A 22,130-nucleotide genomic window follows, 5' to 3' on the forward strand; every position below is an offset into this window, starting at 1 on the left:
CTCCCCTGGCATTTCTGCCATTTTCTCCTTCAGCTCAGGAACTGCAACCTGGGAAAAAAGGCATCTTCACTCAAACCTGACATTGATTCCAAAGAACAACTAGCTTAAGCAAATGGCTGTTTTGTAAAACAAACTGGCTTAGTTTTAGATGATATTAAAATTCTCTGGGTGTCCAGCTTTGCCTCCTGTTGTGCCAGGACAGAGTGGGTGAAGAGCAGCCCTGTCCCCCAAACCAAGGCAAATTCCTGACTAGACCAGCCAAGGGGCTCCTTATCTGTCTCCAGACCCTCAAATCTGTGGATTCCCAGGGCAGTTTGGCTGATCTGAGCATCAGCCCAGCCTTGCACTGACCTCACTCACCAACCTCACTGTGCCCCTCCACGAGCTTGGGCAGGGTTTGAAACCATTGAACAAAACCAGCACAGAGTAGATGCTACTGAGTGTGCTCATAAAGAAAAGGCTTTTGCAGTGAACATTTCTGTCTTTAGTGATGGAAATGATGATCTTAATCTGCTTGCAAAACCTGTATTTAAATGGCTAGAAAGTGTTTCATATTCTCCAGTGCAAGGGCCCAAATCTGTTGATATTACAAGTGTCGTCGACATTCAGCAGCATGGCAGCTGTCACCAGGCAGTTCAGAAAGGCTGATTTAATTGATACTTTCCATTTCAAATACAATTTGCAGTCAGCATGTGGTGAGAAATGCATCTCACCATGCAGATTTTCATGATGCTGGAGCACAAAAAAAAAAAAAAAAAAGGGTGCTGCTTTTCTTTTGAGAAGCTTGAAATGTAGTCCAGGAAGGAAATATTCAACTCTATATGTGAAAGTTGCTTCCATTTAAAGGAACTAAATCATAGTAAATCCCAGATTACTTATTTCTGTATACGAAACAGCGTATGTGGCAAAATGTAGAAAGTAGCATACTATTTTTGGGAATGAGAAAGGAGGCCCTGTTTGGCTATGGGGTTTTATCTAAGGTCTGCAATTCAAGCTTCAGCCTGGAATCTAATTCAGGTTAGATGGCTTCAAAATTCTCCAAGCCTTTCTAAGGAGTTTTTTCTCCTTTTGTTTTTTCTAAAATAACACAAATCTCACAAGAATAGCTGATCTTATCATTGAATGTCAAGAGATTTTAGCAAACCCAACTCCTATGACTTTTCCTATGTAGTTTAATTAATAGAACCTAAGGGTAGGCAGGACCACTTGACCATCTGAACTGACATCTGCATCTCAGCCCATCACACCGTACCCAACTGCCCTGCACCAAGCCCAATAACTGGGGTCTGGCTAAGCCAGAACACTTATTTTCTTTCCTTCAAGAGACCTTTTCTCTGAACTGCACCTTTTTGTTTCTAAGGACTGTGCCTGCCTGCAGGGGCAAGTGCCACATTGCAAGACAGGGCTTTGAATACAAACACAGAGGCAAAAGCACACACTGTTCATCTTACTGATCTGACTTTTCATGGCTTGCTCTCCTTTTTAATCTATGTTAAAGAAAAAAAGCCTTTCAGATTTTAAAATATGAAGCTAATTTTTTTGCCTGAGGAAGCATTATAGCCAGAATTGGACCTTTTCAGCATAATTTCCCACCAGAATGGCTCCTGGACCCCAGCAGTGCAGCCTTAGCCGTGGCTGTGGTGAGACCCCAAGCTGCACACAGCCTCCTCAGCCTCTGCTCAGATCTCCTCTGTGGCTCAAGCCTGCTCAGCCTCAGGCCACAGGGCAAGTAGCCCACCAAGGGCATGATCTGTCATGGTCTGTGCCCATGGCACAGGACTGTGTTCCCCAGGGAATCAGTGGGACTCACATCCTTGAGCCTGGCTGTGAACCCACCCTTGCTTTACTCCTCCTTTTTACGGAGGAGATTTAGAACAGGAGCTTAGACAGGAAACTCCTTTGACATCTTTTAATGCATCTCGTTCAGAACCCCTCCATCCAGCTGTTCCCATCCCTGTTTTAGCAGACAAAGCAGTGGCTGAAATCCTTTTTAATTCAAACATCGCAGAATGTTCTTCTCAAGACACGACAGAGTGCTCCTGGCCCCCTCCCCCTCCCTGTGTCTTGGGTGAGCACATACTTAGATCCCCCAAGCACAGTGATAATTTCTCCTTACCAGCAGAGCCAGTCATTATTTATTATATCACTCTCTCACTCCTTCAGTCTCTCCTAGTGGGAACATTGCAGTGGCTGCTGGCTAGAAAATTAGCCAAGGGAACTTCTTCTGTTGGTCTCTTTCCTCATTATACTAGTAAAAAAAATTTAACTGTGACATTCTCCCTCTCTCTGTATATATATATCAACGCAGGTTGGAAGCACACTGTAGGGGCTAATAGTGAGTAATTTAACTGTGGCTCTCTCACACGTTTTACCCTCATTCTTTCTCCAGAGTAGCAGCAGCAGAACAGTATGTTCCTGTATTGTTGCTCCACATTACAAGCAGAGCTTGCAAGTTTATCTTACTCTTTCCACTAGGCTGTTTTGTTCATGGGGATGTGATGCAATTTCTTCCAGAGTCAAGGTGCTGCCATAAATTACAGAGAGATTCAGGTAACCCTCAAAGAAAAGTTTACATTTTTCCACCATAAAAAAATGCCTTTAAAAAATCCAACAGGAACATCTGACTGAAACAAAGTTCTGCATATGCACATAGGCTGCTAGGGGGCATCACATTGATATGTGCCCTGAGAGGTTGTTCCCTTAAGATGGGAACAGACTCATTCACACAGCCTGGACAGAACTGCTGCTGTTCCCTGGTCAAATAGGAGCCATGTGAAGCAAAAAGCAGAGGAATACTTTTCCTGGCTCCACTCCTGTGCTGCACAGCACAGCTTAGGCCAGTAATGGGGTCTGGTTTCAGTTCAAGAAAATTAGTAGGTGTGCTCAGGTGTTCAAAAGAGCTCTGTGCATGCCCAGGTCACTGTTTTTATGTGCTGGGATATGTCTGTGCCAAGTGCATGCATGCAGCTCCATGGGGAGAACATCCACACGATCCAGTGAATAAAGAAAAAGAATTGAGTAACTCTGAGGGACAATGATATATTTGGGAATGGTCACAATAAATCATATGACTCACTTCAGAATACCTTTTAGAAAGAAACATAAAGGGGAGCTGCAAATGAGAGCATCACAAATACTCAAATGTCTTGAAGACTCAGGATTTTGATGTTCCTGATTTTGACCCAGATCCATTACATAAAAATATGCATCTTACTAGGCATGTAGACAAAGTACAATTTTCTGACTTATGGTAAGGGTTATAAAAAGATAATCCTGCCTAAGTATTTTGTAGAAAGTGCAAAACATGAGGTTGGGGGTAAAAAAATCATGGAAACACGTTCACATTTTCCTTTCACCCGAACTAGTTTTTGGTAGCGGAGCTCTGCCAATCACAGGTGTGCAACGCTTTGTCTAGAGCAGGTGTCTTCAAACCTTTATTTCCTAAATCAGCCAGCAATGCCGAGGAGAGCCCATCAGCAGCAGGAAGCAGTCCCTTGCCCTGCGCTGGCCAGTGGCTCTGTGTGGGCAGCAGGGCCCCCTGGTTTGCCCGTTTTGCCTGGCGCTGTCCCGCTGTCCCCGAGCCCGTCCCCAGCACGGTGGCTGGTGTGTAATTGCTGAAACTCCCTGTACCTAGCAACGCAGATGTCACACGCTGCCTCTTGCCCAAAGGGAAGGAGGACGAGGACAGTAAACAAAGACCTCGGTGTCCTCCATTTTGGAGCGCCTGCTGCAAGTTTGACTCTCTTCACTTTGAATTATAGTGGCAGTGCTTTGAGCAACTACATCTGAAGTACTCCAGCAACATCACACTCTTGTTCCACTACCACTCTGATGACCACCAGTATAATTCAAAGAGAAAGAGTAAAAACTCACCTCTAGGTATAAAAACGAGAGAGTTTATTCCCTGCCAGAAGAAACAATACGACCAGAATTATAGCAGTTTCTACCCTGAACAGTAAAAGTAATGCTTTCTGTTAGCCAATGAATAAAACTGTCCTTTTTCAGGAAAACCATCTTTCACACTTATAATATTATCTTTCTGATAGATGTGAATACACTGGTTTATTATATCTAGCTTGCCTTTTTCTTTTTTTTTTTTTTTTTTAATGAAGGAAAAGGTACCAGAGAACAAAAAGTACGGGGTTTTTTTCCCTGCTTATGGAAAAGGAGGAAAGGAGAGGAAATCTTTCTATATTTGCATTGCTAATTAGCAGAACGCACACAGATAATACAGTGATCAGTACTGTACACACGTTTTGAGAGATGAACAAACATTGCACTAGATTTGAATATGCAAGTGTACCATTTGTGTAGTTTATGTTGCATCCAGGCTTTTCCACAGGGCTCCACAGAGGACACACTGGAAACTCCCGATGGCGGACTGGGGGGATGTTGGGGTATGATTTGTTTACCCTGCAAAGTGCAATGCAGGGGCACAGCTTGCTTTTCAATGTCATTTTGGTGTTTCTTCACCCCCAAACAAATTTGCCAGCTGGGTTGACTGAGGAAAAGGATTTTAAGAGACTTGTCCAAGGTCACCCTAAGGAATGAGCAAGTCAAGCCACTTACTCAAGGGCACTGAGAGCTTCTGTGGCCCAACCTACCTCCTCTTGCTTCAGGTTGTTTGCATCAACCTCTGCCCCCTCACCACACAGCCTTCCCCACACCAGCAGGGCAGTGTAAAGTTCACAGCAAATCCAGAGGAATGCCCTGCACCATCCATCCATCATCTTCTGAGATAAGAATAGTTCCTTAAACCTTTGTTCATGGCAGATGTTTTCCTGGTTTGATGGTGTTTTTCTAAGTGTCAGTGTCTATCCACAAACCATATCTTGATGTACGTCCCCAAGCCTGGATATATGAACAGCTTTACAAGATGAACATAGCTTGAAAAACTGAGGTCAAACCTGAGGAAGGTTGAAAAATCTGGGGTAGTGCAAGACATTATATAGCTTGAAATAAACACAGCCTCATCTCATAGAGGTCATCTCTTTTGGACAATGCAGTAACACTTGGAAAAAACCAGCCACGTTATCAAGCTTGACATAAGCTTTAGCTTCTGCTCATTCACATATGTGGTCTCAACAACAGCAAATACCTCATCTGCAGGTATTTCTTCTCAAAGGTCAATCCATAAAATCAACTGCACAGACATCTCTTTTCTCTCTAATTCCCTAAGTTTCTCTTACCTGAACACAAAGAGTATACAATCAGCAGTAATTTTTCAGAATTTAAACCAACAAACCCATTGTTTTTGCCTTAAACACCTCTTCATTTGCCTGGCAAGTGATACATTGAGTATCTACAAGAATAGAGTATCTATTAACAATGGAATCATGTACAGGGTTTGATGTCCAGACTGACAGGTTCAAAGTGTTAGAGGCTCCCTCTCCACTCCTCCCTTTCCCTGGCTAGGCACGCTGTTATTCTGTAGGTCAAACCAACACAAAATCATTTTTATGCAGGCAAAGCTCTTTGAGTACATGACACCAGCTCTGCTGCCACCCAGGTTTAGCTTGATCTTTCACTGATCTGACTCTGGTCTTCTGCTCAGCTGGACTCACTCGTCAGCATGGCAAGAGCTACACACATGCATGGGGGAAAGCTCCCCAGCCCTTGCCTGGATCCATGGATTTGGAAAGTCAGGTCCCCAAGCACACCCCTCAATCCTCACCTGCTGACTTCAGGGAGGATAGCTAATACATGATTTACCCATCAGAAGATGATTTTTATCTGCTCCTCTTGCTCCCTGAGTGTGGCTGCAGAGCTGTCTTTAAATCTGGACTCTGACACTTCAATGCATAAATGTTCCTTGCACTGGAGAGAAAATAACTGAGCTCTGCTGTTGGCAGCTCTGCTCTGACACTGCCACCCTGCACCCATTCATGCACTGTCTGAGGGCAGGTCACTGCACTTTGTAAGGTCCCAGCCACCTCCATGCCAGCCAAGCACACAGTGACAAAACCCCTGCAGCAACCCTTGCACCTGTGTGCGGATCTTGCCTGCATCCCAAGAGTCCAGCTTACAGCCCTGAGCCCTGTGCTGAGAGCTGGGGATGCTGCACATGTCCTTGCAGGTCTAATGGTCAGCTTCAGTCAGCTATCATACTCTCCTCCCAGTTACATTAATGGCAGATGATGAGAAAGCTATTTATGAGCAGTAGTGTAATTTACAGCCCTAAATAATGTATTTTTAGAAAAGTGAAGGTATTATTAAATACTGTCAGATCGCAGTATGAAAAGACAGTTTCAATATTTTCTTTTGTAAATCTATTTTCTAATTCTAATCAGATTCTTCTCACCAAGGCTCCCTCAGCTATCTGCTGAGGACAACAGAGGACAACCTGTCATCTGAAACCATTTCAAATACAGTCACAAACAAATACTTGTATTAATATTAAACATGTAGCAGTTTCAAGAGCATGTATTTTTCTGTGTAGAGATCACACTATTCTTTTGAAGAGCCAATAGGGCTTTTGTTCCCAGCTCCTTTTAAACAATCTGGATATTAACTTTTCTACTACCACAAGCCTCTGAGCAACTTCCCACAATATTCTCCAGACAGGTGTTTGCATAAACTGTGTCTTACAAAGACCTTGGGCAGACAGCTAAGGAGTTTTACCTCGTGCATATTAGCAGCCCAAGTGCTTGAGTGCCACGCAGGGCCCCAGAGATCCTATGGCTGGCTCCCTGGTGCTGCAGAGCCTGTTACTTTATTGGTAGTATGAACCAGAGGAATGTTATGTGTTGTTCAGAGAAAGAGTTATGTGCTTTGTGTGAGCGAACGTGAGAGGAATGGAGAAGAGCAAACCAGCCCATCCCAGCTCCCCACTTTCCCCTCGGTGTCTCTGTGGCTGCAGACCCCCCTCTAGTACAGGTTTCTTCTGGTCCCCATGAGAATGGAGAGACAGTCTTTAGCAATTAGCCCAGGGAGGGAGAGGCTAATTGCACCAATTAGCACTGGAGCACCAGGTGGGGAGACTTCGAGGCCAGTCAAGGGGGGACTGATAAAATGACTGTCAGGGTCAGTGAGGCAGCACCATTTGGGGAGAGGAAGGAGACAAGGAGCTGCTGATTGCATCTAATTAGGCCTTTTGTTTCCACCTTGAAACAGTCTTTTCAATGCACTTTGCGAATGGGAGCATCAGTCAGCTCTGTGGCTTGCACCATCCTTACAGGGGCAGCAGGGCAAGGAACAGCCCAGGTACAGGCACCAAGCCCAGCCCCACCACCTTCCCTCTCTGCTCCTGTGGCTCAGAGCCGACTTGTTCTCCCCCAGTCCCCAGGGCAGCCTCTGCAGAGGCCCAGAGTTGCTGTGTAGCCACACTTGCAATGTTCTCCCACATTTTAAGCACTACAAGGTCCTCACGGGGTCTTGCTCAGAGTATAATGTCTTGCCTAGCTCAGGTTTTCCTCCCTTAGCTCAAGGTTCCTACATGGAAACAACTGTAAATGGAGGGCGCCTCAATCCCCCTGTGCCCTGGATTCAAACTGTGTTACAGTGACACGTGCTCAAGTGACAGAATAACACACCTGATCGCAGTGGATCACATTATAACAAGGTTGTTGCAAAACACTCATCAACCTCGTTTTTGCAACAGCCATTGGTCTCTCCGGGTTTCATTGCAGTGCTCAAACCCGACTCCAGGACATTTTGGAGTGAGGCACACTGCTCCTTGCTTCAGGACAAAGCCTGGCCCTCTCCATCAGCTACCTTTCACTACTCTGCATCCATGAGCTGAATTTTTACTCCAAAAGCACACTGTAACTAGCTGCTAGTGCTCCAACAACAGCCCAAATCAACCATATAGAAACTGAACAATTAAAACAATAAAAGCATCAAATCATACAAACTACAAATACCCATAATGTCACAACTTAACTACACAGCTACTTACTAAGACTTCTTGGGGGTTTCTTTGTACCAGGTCTTGCTGAGTGATCCTGTTTCCTCTTCTGCTGCTATAACTTGCAGGCAGACCTCTGCTCTCCTGCAAACCACAAGCTGTCCAGAGCAGGGCTGCACATCTGATTCTTTCCACCAAAAGCACCCCGTTTTCTAGAAAGGAAGACAAAGTTTGATTTACCACATGCCGGGACTCTGGACACTGCAGCTGCTGCTCTTCCCGCTTAGCTAAAGGGAGGACATGTCCTACAGTCCCAGCTCCATGGCTGTCACCAAACTGACCCTTCACATGAATGGCACGCTCAGTGCCTGCAGCAGGGAGCAGAACAGAAGGGTGGTACTTCAGCTCCCCACAAAAGGCAGGAGTTACCCCTTATTTTCCAGCTTCCTCTGCTAGTGAGTGTGAGCACTGCTCAAAGACTCCACTTTTGGCATGGGGAGCCCCAGGAGGAGTGTCAGGGCTTTGGACTGCCGGGGATGAAGGCATTGCAATGCAAGACACTTGTACCTCAGAGGTTGTCCTATTTTCTGCATGAGACTGAGCCCTGTCCCTGCAGCAGCCACCCTTTCTCACGGAAACAGAAGGTGGTTACTCCGCCAAACGCTCTCTTTCTGAAGCATAAACTTTTTCAAAACAAACAAGCAAACAAACTAAAAACCCCTTGAGGCTCAGAAAAGAGCAGTGAACCATAAAGACCTAGTGAGACAGTCCAGGTCCAAATTAGCGGCACTGAATTGTGGGTCAACGGTGCAAAACCTTTCAGCTTCTTGCTACCAGTATCAGAAGAAATCCAGGGTGCATTTAAACTCCAGCACCTTTCCACAGTTTAACAGTAAATGGCCTATATTGAATAGCTGGCAACACATGCACTCTCCTTGTTTTCCTTCCTTGTTAAATGTTTCCTGGCATGGTGACAGGTAAAGCATAATACAGCTTGGCAATATGGCTTTTACATGGTGAAACAGCTCCTCCGTGCTACGCTAGAGTACATATTACTGTGACAAGGGGCTTTATTCTGAATTATCTGCACATACTAAAAGCCAGTGGGAAATTGGAGGAGAGTTTAGTGAAAACTACATAAGATTTTGTTACCGCTGAGCGGAAAATTTTGGATGGAAATCACGGAGTGTGGGGCTTAATCACAGCTCCTTCTGCTCAGCAGACTATGCAAGGCAGCCCCAGCCATTAAAAATTCACTTGGGGAAGGTGCATGGTTATCCAGCATTAAGCATGTTTGTGTGGCGCTGAATTCTTCAGATCGCTTGGGGAGGTAAGTCATCCACTTTTTAACCCGACAGTGCTTGTTGATAAAAACAGTACAGAGAACTGGATGGAGCACTTACACAAAGCTGATAGATGAGCTAGATGGAGAGGATTTATCCATCCTCTGTGGCAGGGGATCTGGTTAGGAATAAAGCTGTGCTGACTTCTAAGCATAGAGATGATGAGGTTATGCAATTATTTCTTAACATATATGAGAGTGATGGAGAGCAGAAACCCACCCAAGCCTGGCTCTGTGCACTTCCTTGGACACAATCCTCCCCAGAGCCACTGCTGTACCTCTCAAAGGCATCTTCACTTGGCAGCTCTCTGAAACACAGGAGCCATTCTGCATTTCAAATTTATGAGACATTTTGTATCAGGAAGCTGCTGTTTAACAAAGGTCTTACTTTCTCTGTGAACTGGAGATACAATGCTAAATTCTGATTGATAAAAGCTGTTGAGAGCTTGAGCTGCAGAAAATGACCAAGAGGAGAACAGAGAAATTTCTGAGCCAGCAGGTTGTTCTTTCTCTCTCCTGGACTTATTTTCATACTCAAAATTTTCTCATTCCTGCTTTGCCCAGTCTGTGAGAGGTTTCATGCAATGGTCATCTCTAGGGTGTTAGATGGGGTTTTTTCCCCTTGAAGTTTGTTTCTATTTAATATCAAAACAATGTGCTCACTTCATATTCTCAGATTTTTAAACTGATTTTGAAAAATTCAGTCTCAGGTTTTCACCATCCCACATCCACCAGAGGCCTCAGACAATGACCTGATAAAGAGCTTGAAGACCAAGAGAATGTAAGTAAGTGTCCAAAGGAATAGGGCCTAAGGCAAAAAAAGAGTGTGTGTGGTGTACAGCACTTTATTAAATGAGGAGATTGTTGTGTTTACTGTCTTGGTTATCTTGGTCACCATGAAATGTCACAGGAAGATAGAAACCATCTCTCTGGTGTTCTCTCTAGAGCAGTGTGGGAAGCACAATCAGAAATATTGAGGAAACAAATGATTATATTCAGATGTTGTCTACCACTGGCCACACAGGGCATCCACCATGCAGGGCAACCAGATAAGCTGGATAAACAGAGGTTAGTACTGGGAAGCAAGGATGAACAAAGGCAAGAAATGTTCTTTGCCATTATTGTTACATGAATCCTGGAGATGTGCCTTAGTGGAGACATTCCAGAATAAAGGTAACTCTGCCAAAAACAGCAAGGGAAAATGAGAGACCTGTGGTTACTTCAGCCATTTCTGTTGGATGCTTCTTAAGACCTCCAAATGACTAACAGAGTTCTCACCAGTTGAATCTCAGCCCTGCAGCCTTCATCTGTGCTCCACGCTATATGACAGGGAGCTGACCACACTTTGAAGTCAGGAGACATATTTCATAAGTAGTCTGTCAGCAGAATTATTTCTGAGGCCCTTGATTAATAATGTAGGACATCAGTGATCTTGGAAAACTTTAACATCAGCACTGTACTTGGCTGAACAGAACAGCTGTTGACATCCTTGTTGCTGTTTCTTGGCTGAGGACAGATGTTTGTGAGGTTAGATGGAAAAGACTGGAGTGTATGAACATACTGGAGTCAGTGGAAAGCACTCACCGCTTCCTTTTACTTACGTGGTGACTCAGTCGGTATTCCAGGAACAATATTAGATTATATTTGTTCCATGAGTGGAGCCAGTGGCCTCTCTCAGGAGCTGAGACACTCCTGATACTTGTATGATGAAGTCTGAATACTCCTTGCACGACAGAGAAACTACAAGTGCACTAGGGAAGAGCAATAAACACCATCAGCTGCTCTACTGGATTAAATTTTTGAAGGGTGCTCTGGTCTCAGAGTTAATGGAGTGGCTTAATTTTCCTTGAAAGGGTCATCATAAACTCAGGAAAATATAATTCAGGGATGAGGCATAGTATCTGGTGTTGAAAACAGGCTGGGTGTTCTTAATGGCTAAAAAAGATTGCTCAGCAGCAGATCAGGCATGTAAAAATATGACCTCTCTAATGCTCCCAAGTTCAAAATTATTTGCTGGGTAAGTGTCATTTGAACAACTTAAAGCTTCACAGTTTACTAAAGGATGTGTTTTGTATTCTGGTCCAAGTATGACTACACCAGAAAATGCTTTCCCTGCATCATCTGAAATACCAAATGTAAGGCAAAATTTTGCTTCAAACAAAGCCTCTCCATCCACAATAATATACAAACTACATAGTAAATCATCCTTCTGAAAACATTTCATCCACTTTGTGTTTTCAGCCAATGATTAGGGCTCCTGTAAGTAAACCTCTTCTTTCTTTCAGGGAACAAAACTGCCCTGAGCTCACAGACACTTTCACCTTGACGATCCCATAAGAAAACAATTCTGGGGATGGAGAGGTAAGAACACATCCCAGGAGGTCCTGGGGCCCTGCTGTTCTCAGACCTGTCCCCTCAGACAGTCCCACGGAGAGAAACATCAAAGCAGGAAGCAAGTTTCATCCTGCAGAGGGAAGCACCTGTGCCAGAGACGTGCTCAGGAATGATCAGAACTGTTACAGGCACAGAAATTTTGCTGTGATCAGTCTTCATTCCCCTTTCTTCTTTCCAGCTTTATTTCTCAGGCTGTGAACTTCTCTGCCTGCACAGGAGCTGCTTCTGTAGCCCACGAAGAAGTCACCAGAAGCCTTCTCTATCCATGCTGTGGGAGTGGAGGCCTTTTCCATGCTGCCCAGTTACACGGACAGGTGAACTCAAGATTTTGAGCATTAATGCTCAAGATTATGAGCATTAAAGAAATAATGGGAAGTGGGGCTAGCAAGAAGTTTGGTGAGGGTGATCATGATTTTCTGAAGATCTTGAGGTGAAGGATGGCATGAACTTGGAAAGAAGCCAGAACAAGTAAGCTCACCATGTCTCTTGTGTTGAGAAATAACCCTAAGCAGAAAACAGATCACTGTTCCCAGGCTCCCTGGCCCTTACACTGAAACCATTCCAGCACGGAAGGAGGGTGACAGCCATCTCCCTTGTCTGAGCCAGCAGACACAAGGCAGAAAGCAGCTGGAGGGTGCCCAGAGCTGCTCCTAGGCTACGGCCACGAGGGGGAAAAAATCAACTTGTTTTGCTGCTGCAGATATGAGGCAGGTTTGAAGAGGTTCACTGCTGTAGGACTAACAGTTCTAAGCTCTGATTAGCTGACAGAGGATTAAGCATGCATTTTTCCAGCCCATAATGGACTTTCAGAAAAAAGCACCCCACCACCAGGTGTAGGTGATGTTTGTTATTATGCAGGTGTTACTCAATGACTTGGGAATTAAAGGATTTTAAAATTTAAATGTTATAAATTCTAGGGAGAATTAATAGTTTTTTTTTCAAAGTTCAGTAATTTCTATTATTAAATCTGCTTTTGTGTTTTGCAGCACTGAACCAGTAATTATCTTCCAGATACACAATAAAACACAACCAACAGAATAGGGTCCATCAGACTGTATCATGTACCATTATTTATCTATGTTTGTGCCACAATTTCATCACTTGATCAAATAATAGCAGATTCCACAATATGTCATTCACGTATCCCCAGTTTATCTATAATGATTTTCCTCTTGTCAGCTCATTTCTTGAACCTTTGCAGAATCTGGTTTCAATAGTACTATAAACAATCATCATTGCATTGTAAAACTGGAAACTCTCCACTAAAATAGTGTTTTGATCTGGGTTGCCATAGTAATAAGTCTGTGCTCCCCTCTTTGGAGGCCTTGTTATATGAAGTATCTGTGATTTGCTCAGAATGGCCCCAGTTCATCTGTCAAAGTAGGTTTTTCCTTTTTTAAAATAATGATCTAGAAAATCCCACAGTGGCAACAAATATTTTACAACCATAACGAGAAACATTGTATCACTCAAGCTTTGTAAATCTATGCCATTATTGCATTAGGATAAATCACTTTCCTTAGGTATATTACTTAGAAATATGCAATTCTAATTTTAGAGCGAGTATTCAATAGGGGGTATTTATTTTTATGTAAAGAGAATTATTAACTTTGACTTCAAAAATACATCACATGTCAGATTGTGTTTAGAGGCCCTGCAGCAAAAAAGAAAAAAACCTGAAATTCTTTCTTATTTCTATCAAAATATCACAAATATCCAGTCAGCTTCAGATTTAGTTACTCTAATCCATTCTTAGGTGCTGATTTTTATAATGAGATCAGATATTACCACAGATTTTACAACTGCACACTTCGATAAATGATATTCAGATTATATACTTGTAAAAATTAGAAGTCCTGAAAATACATCAATGGCATTATGAGAATATATCATGATACATTTTTTAAATAGAAATGCTCCAGTAAGTTACAGTAATTTGATACATGAACTATGATATTTCCTCCTGCAGGAATGAGAGTAAACAAACACTACATCAACACGCCAGTGACAAGCTCCATGGAAAAAAGTGAGGACAGGGACCATATTTTACCCAAGACAAATGGTTTAGTTGGTTACTTTATGCAAGTTGCTACCAGCTACAGGATTACTTCATGTAACTCACTGTCAGCTACTGCCTCATAATACCTGACAGAGGAATATTAAAATCATCAGTGGGAGAAAGTATGGAAGGTATCTATCTCTTATTCAATGAATTCTAATTAAAAAGTAATTACCTTTCAGTGAGGGCTCTGCCAGCCTCAGCCCCTCCTCACACATGATGTTGGTTGGCTCCTTGGCAAACAGAGGCAGAGCAGCTGAGCTGCGTTTGCATATCTCCTTACATTGTGCCAGTAACTTAGTTCTAAGTAGTGCCAGATCATGGGAAGTCTTCAAAAATAGTTTTATATCATTTTGCCAAGTGGATCCCCAGAAGACGCAGTGGGGGCAGAGGTGCTACACATCTTCTGTTATAATTGACCTGGGCTTTGAGATTTCTCTGTCATGATGTATCCCAGAAAGATGCATGATGGGAAGAAACTTGTTATTCCTCCAGCAGTGCCAAATGGACAAGATCAAGTAGGCCTGGGACTTGGAAAAAAAAGCAAGAAATATTGACAGATAAGTAACCACTCCAGTAAATGACAGGCAGGCACAAGAAGCTTGATTTCCTTGGGGTTCAGAGGTAATCTATTAACCTTAAAACATTTCAGTGCAAATGTGATAGATTTTTTTTTAATGTAAAAAATTAAGATGCTTAATTGGAACTATTAGATCTGTTTTGATTTCTTTTACTCCTTGCAAGTTAGCAGAGTGAGAACAAAAACCCACCTATGACTAAAAATGCTACAGCCAGACTTAATTCAACCCAAAATATTTATTTATCAGATTACCAAAATTGTGTCTGTAATATAGTTTGAGAATATTAAAGGTGTCCTCTGAGATGCTGTCATTTTTTATGGCACTGTGAATGACACTGAAACATTCGTTTTGCAATTCTTTGGACAGTAGCTCATCAACAGCCAGGGAAATGATAGGACAAATTGAGGTCAGTAAGGTGGGCCACACTAATTAAGAGCAGACTTTGTCTCTCGAGACTCCTGTCTCCTTCAGTGCACTCTGTGCCAGCCCAGCCCATCCTGGTGCCTGTCCTGGGGCCCAGGAGCAGCAGAATTCCCGTGGGTGCTGGGTGCACACACCTGGTCACACAGCCAGGACTCAGCATGAAGCACCCGCTCTCCGTGCTGGCATGATCCAGAACAGAAGGAATACAATACTCTGGATTTAGGCTCCATTATAGAGGATTTCTGTAACTTTTACTTTGAGATGTTCTCATCTTCCCTGTGTTTGCATCTGGGAATTCTCTTGCACTGAGAGGTATCCTCTTGGCCAGAAGCAGCTTTGCTGCCTTACCCGAAATTCTGTTGACATTTGGCTGAGGTTCCAGTTAAAAAAATCATTCCTGCTCTCCCCTGTGTGTCTCCCTGCTGAATTCTTGTATCCTGCAAGGCTCTCTGGGTCAGCCACATCCAGACTCGTGGCACAGCAAGAGCAATGTTGTACATTGCCTCAGGCCCTGCTAAAGAGGTTGCCAGAACAGAGAGGGAAGTGGATGAAGAGGCCAAATTCCCTGCACCTTGCAACTCTCTGGACAGCCTATATTCCTCCTACAACCCATTCTCATCTTCTGTTGCAGGACCAGCATGAAGAAAAAGCTTTAAAACAGTGGAACACAAATGGAAACAGAGGATGAATCGCCTCGGCCTCACCATGCAATCTACCTCCAAGCATTCTTAATTGACATCTTCCTTGCTACAGTTTAAATGGATTACACTTTGATCTGCCCACCCTTGAGAACAGCACAGTAATGAAGTTGAACACACAGCACAATAATTTCCTCTTTTCTTCCCATAAATGTTTGCATATTTGTTGAAGTCTGCTACACCTTCTTAGTTACTTTCTCTGGGTTAAATTATACCACTCATTCAATCCTCTCAAGTAGATTATGTTTTCCAGACCACTGGCTGCTTCTGTTCCTCTCCTTTGGACAGTTTCTTATTGATCAGCCACTTCTGGAGATTAGTCCCTTGTTCTGCTGTCACAACAAGGCAAACAAGGTAACAGCTGGTCGTGGAAATGAGTTATGCTGATGAAAGAGGGAGGTTTGGTGCTCACTGGGATTGGTGGAGGCTCACAGGAAAGTTCATACAGGTTTGGTCCCACAGATCCATTTTTTCAAAGATGGGGTTCAAATTCTGGATGGATCAATACTTTCTGCCAAGACCCCAACATATGCTCACCATGAAGTAAGTGAGTAATGCATTAAAGTTAAGGAAACACAGTGTGTAGATTCAAACTTATGCCTGCATTTTACAGAAACAGGAACTGCTTACAACATACCTACAAAAAAAAAATCCCCTAAATACTGCTTAATATTTCCAATATTTTAGTTTTAATTTTTTTCCTAGCTCTACTTATACATTAATAAAAATAAATTATATTCCCTTTTGATATCTTCTCTTTTTAAATTACACGACACCAAATTCTCATTTATACCAGGACTGCTTTTGGCTTGCTGTTAATAATAGCATGTAAATTGCATACAATAAAATATATTCCCAGCTAAATGTCCCTCTGCTCTGTCAGAGTAATGTAACATATCATTAGCAAATGAATCATGGACCTCAACTTTGTGGATCCGTTTTGATTTTTAAGCTTGAGGTCTTAGCATGATGCAAAAGCAGGTACAGTTGTATTTCCAGTTAATGGTTATTATGTTCATAATGCTATAATATACATTTTCAAAAAATAGTAATGTAGTTTTTTCAGTGCATATCTTGGTGGCTTGGGAATATTTGAAGAGGGAATGTGATCGACCTGGATTCTGAAATATAACTTAATACTTACTTGCTAATTATTGTTGGGCCATCTGGAGTGCTCAGCCACCACTTTATGGGATTTCTCTCTTGACCCATCCCACACTCTCCATCAGCTCAGTATGGACACAGCATTATCCAGTTCTCTCATGCTGTGAGGGGTTAGGTGAGGCAAAGGCTCACACACCAGTCTTATCCTATCTCCTAAATCTTCTTTTGTCCACCTGAAGTCTCCTAATTGTAACAGTGAAGAACATAATGGGAAGAGTATCGACTTGTTTAATTTCAAACAGGCTATGTGAATTATCTTTACAATAACTACGTGTTTCAATAATTTATGACTATGATGCTATACCTGACAAAATGATTCACATAACTAGAGCAATGTGCACTTTAAGTTTAAAGTCAAGGTCTTCCTTGCTCATTTTAATGACTTCTCTTGTGCACAAGATATTAATATTCCTGTGAGCAAACATAACACTGACTCATTAATCAATAGGGGCTGGCTCCTCTACATTATAACAATAGCCGTACTAGATAATTAACTTTTGTTCCATTTGCTTTAGTTTGTACATAATTTCCAGTGCCTGACACTGGATAATAAAAAGCTTTGCAGATGACAGACACCTTTTAAAATCCTTTTTACTACTTTTGGAAAATGATCCACACCTACTGATATAAGTAAAATACAATGTAGGTGTCTGTGTGTGTCCATGCCATACTTAAAAGGAGGCAACTGACAATAAATAAAAGATCTAATAAATATTGTAAGGCGTCAGTGAGTCCTGCTGTTAAATTGTAGCATAGTGAAGGATTTGCATTTTCCTGTCATGTAGTTATAAGGCAGACTAGAGATAAAGGTATATCTACAATTAAATGAGTATTCCAGGCAACTGGCAGATTTCCTGAGTCCAGACTGGGGTAAGAAACACAGATATTCCTGCATTAGCTTTTTTCCTCAAACACATTTTAAACATTAGGGCAAGTTCAGTAAAGGTGGCAACAGCAGAAGCTGTGCTGCAGCCCTGAGAGGCTTACCATGGGGTGAGGTACAGCATTGTGCCAGAGCACAGAGGAGAGGGTAACTTTAAATCCAACGCTCTGGGTGACTCATTCTGCAGGAGCTGCAGCAGGAGCTGCCAGGAACCCAAGGGCTGTGGCACAGGCACAGGCACAGCCAGCATGGAAACAGAGCCCCAGGGCAGGGGCACTCACACCGTGCCACTGAGGCACCAGGAGGGACGGCTCCTGGCACAGAGCATCATTTTCTTTGCTTCCATTGTTATGCATTTTTAGTAACTGGAGATGTTATTTATGCTCTCTTCCTTAAAACAAACAAGCAACCCAAAACACAAAGGGAGACAACTTGGTGTCATTAGCAGAGCAGGCTGGAGAGGGATAAATCTGCTGTTTGCAGGACTTGGAGGGTTCATAATCTACTTTCCTTCCAAAGTAAAAGTAAATTTTTCTTTGAAATTAAAAGAAATCTCAAATCACTTAATGCTTTCTTTTGACATTTTACATGTTTAAATTGTTTTCTCATCTAGAATATAACATGGCGTTAAATAAACCACACATGAGTGTTTTGTAAAGCAGAAATTGAAATACTATATATCATGGCTATCAATCTGTCTGACAAATAATGAATTTCTGCCTCTATATTTCTTTCTGACTCATATGGGTTGTTGGAGAAGTCAGTTGGGCATTCTGCAGTTTCAGAGATCATGGAAGTGCATTTTCTGAAGAAAATAATGTCCCACTGACTTTTCTTTAACTGGACACTTAACTGTAGACATCAGTTCTGGAATCAAATGTGCTTATAATCCATAGTAGCAGAAGACAGTTCAGTATAACACATGTATCTCATCTGTGGCTATTTCCTTTGTGACAGAAAGTGTTGCAGGGCCAGAAACTCAACTACAAAAATCACTGCAGCTCATTGACACTAACTGAAGTACCATGATTTGCCCAGATGAAGATAATCCCTTAGATCTGATGTTGATAAAGCATCCTCACAAATGTGAGCATGAACTTTGTGAAATATTTCTGCTTTTAGGTTCAAAGATGAAGATAGCTATCACCCTTATTCATACAAAACACCACATGCAGAGAATGCCTTGATTAAGCCTTAAATCAAAAGCTAAAGCATGTGAAACAAAGGAGCCTCATACACCTGTTAAGGAAAAATGTAGGCTACAAAGTGAGCACCTATTTGCATTATACAGTATGTTCTCCAGCAGGGATAAAATATACTGCAAGTCAATGGCCCGTCAGCTTCTATATAGAAGGGAAAACATTCTTGTGCTCAAAATTGTGGAAATATCAATATTTCAAAAGGTAGTTTTACGGTTCATTCAAGCACTGATAAGAAATCATTACACTTTTTAAGAATATTGATGATTACGGAGAGGCATTTAATGGAGGGAAAGCCTTTTTTTGCAGTTCGTTAGTTTGTGCATGTCTAATTGACTCTACAAGACTCTTTTGCATGAAATCCTAAACACAGTTTTAACCAGGTAATTTTTATATATATAACTTATAAGCAAGCATCTCCACCTTATAGTAATTTCCTTTCTATGTGTCCCCAATGAGTACTGTCAAGCTCCAGACAGAGTTCAATGCAGGAAATACATGAAAAATCAGCACTTAAATCACCTATTTTTTCCTTCAACTGTAGGCAAACCAAGGAGCTGATTTAGTAGATTAGACATTGGATTTGGAATATATAGGCCCTGGACAAAGTAGGTTCACTTCCTTGTCTATCAAGATAGGTTATGAGGATTGTTTCTGTGGCATTTATTACATCTTGCTTGAGTTATCTGGGCACTAGGAGTTAGGAAAAAAGGGTGAAAAAATGTGTAAAAACTCTACCAGCTCTGGTGGCACAAAGCAATGCAAAAGTACCCACAGAGCTGCCTGGAAGATCCCTGTCCCCAGTGGGGCTGTATGGACACTCCTGAGGTTTCTCCCCCTTAGCAGGCTGTGGGCTATCTAGGGCAGGAAGAGGATTATGGTACAGCTGAAAGCACAAGGAAAGCTGTGCATGGGGAAGGCTCTGGCTGGGCTCTGCAAAACAGCGTCATTAAACATGACCTCTGAGGCTATTGCAAACTTCTGTGGTGCACAATCAACTATTAAGTCAATGAAATCATTTGTATCAAAGATATTGTGACACTGTCTGAACATGGGAATGGAAAATAAAAGGACAGCCCCGCATGTACATATGGTCATGGTCCAGTGCAGTGAGTGTTACTGCTTGGTTTGCTGAAGCATGCTGGACAAGCTTTAGAGCTTGTTATTTTTGCAAGAAGTACAGAGGAGGAAACATCTGATGTGTATTTCAGTAAAAAACACAACCAGAACCAAGGCAAATGTAAGGCAAATGTTTTGCAGTTTCAGCATCAAAAATGACACTCTATGCAAAACTCCTGTGATTACAGAGAAATGTCTCCCCCTGTGAATAGTTCCCATTTTTATTCACCTTGGTTCTTGCCCCAGAAGATTGAAAGCAGAATTATGGACTTCTGTGCAGAGATCTGTTCTCACAACATTTCTAGGCCCCGATTTGCTGAACCAACAGATGTGGATCATTGGGATGACTCTGACAAGCTCTAGAATTTTAGTTGCTTAGCGGCATCCGGAGCCTTTGGGGATTTACTCAGCATTAGTGAGAGGAGCTGTGTCAGCCCTATCAGCTGGTGTGCACTAGTCCCCTTTGCTCCCAGTTGGGTCTGGAAGGCACCATTCCCCCCTGCTCCTGCTGGGCCAGGCACAGGCACCAGGGCACTGCCCACAGCAGCTGGTTCTGCCTCCGCGCCAGCTTCCACGGGGACACCAGTGCATGGAGATCCCCCACTGGAGGAGACCTGGCTGCAGAGCCCATGGGGCTTGGTGCCACCTGGGGTAAACACGTGGGACCCTACAGGCCATCAGGTATTTTTCAAAAAGGTCCTGGAGTCCAAAGATAACATGACCCATAGCCTGCCTATGCTTTTGTCATATTTTTTTTCCAGTTTCTTATTGTAACAACATAATGTGAGATTGAGTAATAGCACCAGGCATTTGTCCCCATATTTAGCTGGAACTAATGAATTATCTAAGGAAAAAGAACGCAAAACTGTACTTGCTGACTTTTGTACTCTCTAAACCCTCTTAAATTTAAACAGAAGTATTAATACTCTCCTCCCCACCCCCAGAAAAAAAACCCAAACCAAACCCACCCAAACAACCAAATCATAAATACCAAGAGGATTGCCCCATCTGTGGTATTATTACTCACTCTCTGGTTTCTACCAGGTGGTAGGTCAGGCTGCAGAAATGTTCTCTGTTAACAGCAATAAAGTTACTTTGCAGATCTTCAAATTCTTCCTTACAAAACTCTACTGAGCCTGTTACCAAAAAAAGAGAGAGAGATGTTTAGAGAGATAGCATGCTGAGGACTGCAAGCTTTGGGGCTTTCTCTTGTCCCAGCTGAGCTGAGCACATTTCCTTGTCCCCTTGCCCCCTTCATGAGCTGGCAGACAGCCATCAGCTCTTTGGGGCTCAGAATTTCATGGTCAGTGCCAAGCACAAGCTGCTCCCTGTCCATAAACAGGACATGAGAGCTACCTTAATATGAATAGAGACTGGAAAGGTTTGGTGAACCAAGTGTGGGATCCCTGTCCCTTGCAGTGCAAACTCATGACAGTGACACCAGTGAGTCTTCCTGAGCAGGAAAGGAGCTGGACTCGTGTTTTCCACTGTTTGCATCACATACACCTTCCCACTGCTGCCAGCTCTGCAGTGCCACAGGCTGCTTTAAACATCAAAGCCTGAAAAAGCTGAACTCCTGTGCATTGCTACTTAAACCACCTCAGATCTGGTGAAGGAGCCTTCTACTGTTTTATGCAATGGAAGTCCCAGACCCAAGCAAAAGACTATGAATAGAGAAAACTAGATTTCTAGTAATGTGCTGCATGAGTTCTCAAGGTATCTCTTCACTTAGAGATGAGATCCCTTCTGAAAAGCCAGATAGATGTGTACATGTGCTGGGAGTGATCAGGGATTGCAGCCAGATTTCCTGCCCTCCTGGCTGGTTCTAGGCATACATCGTTGGAGTCTTACTGTGATTCACACAAAAAACCCCTCATCCCTCTCTCACCTGATTGCTGATAATTTTTTAAAAAATAAATAGACTCTTATCTTTCCGCATGCAAGTCGGTGTCTCCAGAAGTGTCCATGTAAAGACTGGTGTTACCTACCAGCAGCTGCAGAAATGATAAATGAAGAAGTATCTCCACTCAGTCTATCTGTAGCTGCATTAGAATGCTTTGGTTGCTAAAAAAATATAGTGCCCTCATCAGGAGCTTTAATACGACTTAAAATTTTACCCAGATAATCCACATCAGGATTAGTGACACTGTGAATTAAGGATTTGGCAGCAATAAATATGGGTTACCTCACAAAGGACCATTATGGAAGAATGATCCCTAAACTTGCACCTCTGCCACATATGCATTAAAAATGTCCTGCTGACAGTGTTGTGCAAAGGAGCCAATTCTTTCACACTCCAAAAAAAGTTCAAGCCTTAATATATTCCTATAGGAACTGTTCTGGGATATTGAGGCTGTGTAAATCCATCAAGGGTTTTTCTTAACCTGCAGATATTCACTGTAAGGAAATGCATGCCATGCCC

This window comes from Zonotrichia leucophrys, chromosome 8 (genome assembly GCF_028769735.1).
Source record: "Zonotrichia leucophrys gambelii isolate GWCS_2022_RI chromosome 8, RI_Zleu_2.0, whole genome shotgun sequence".
In the NCBI taxonomy this organism is placed as follows: Eukaryota; Metazoa; Chordata; class Aves; order Passeriformes; family Passerellidae; genus Zonotrichia; species Zonotrichia leucophrys.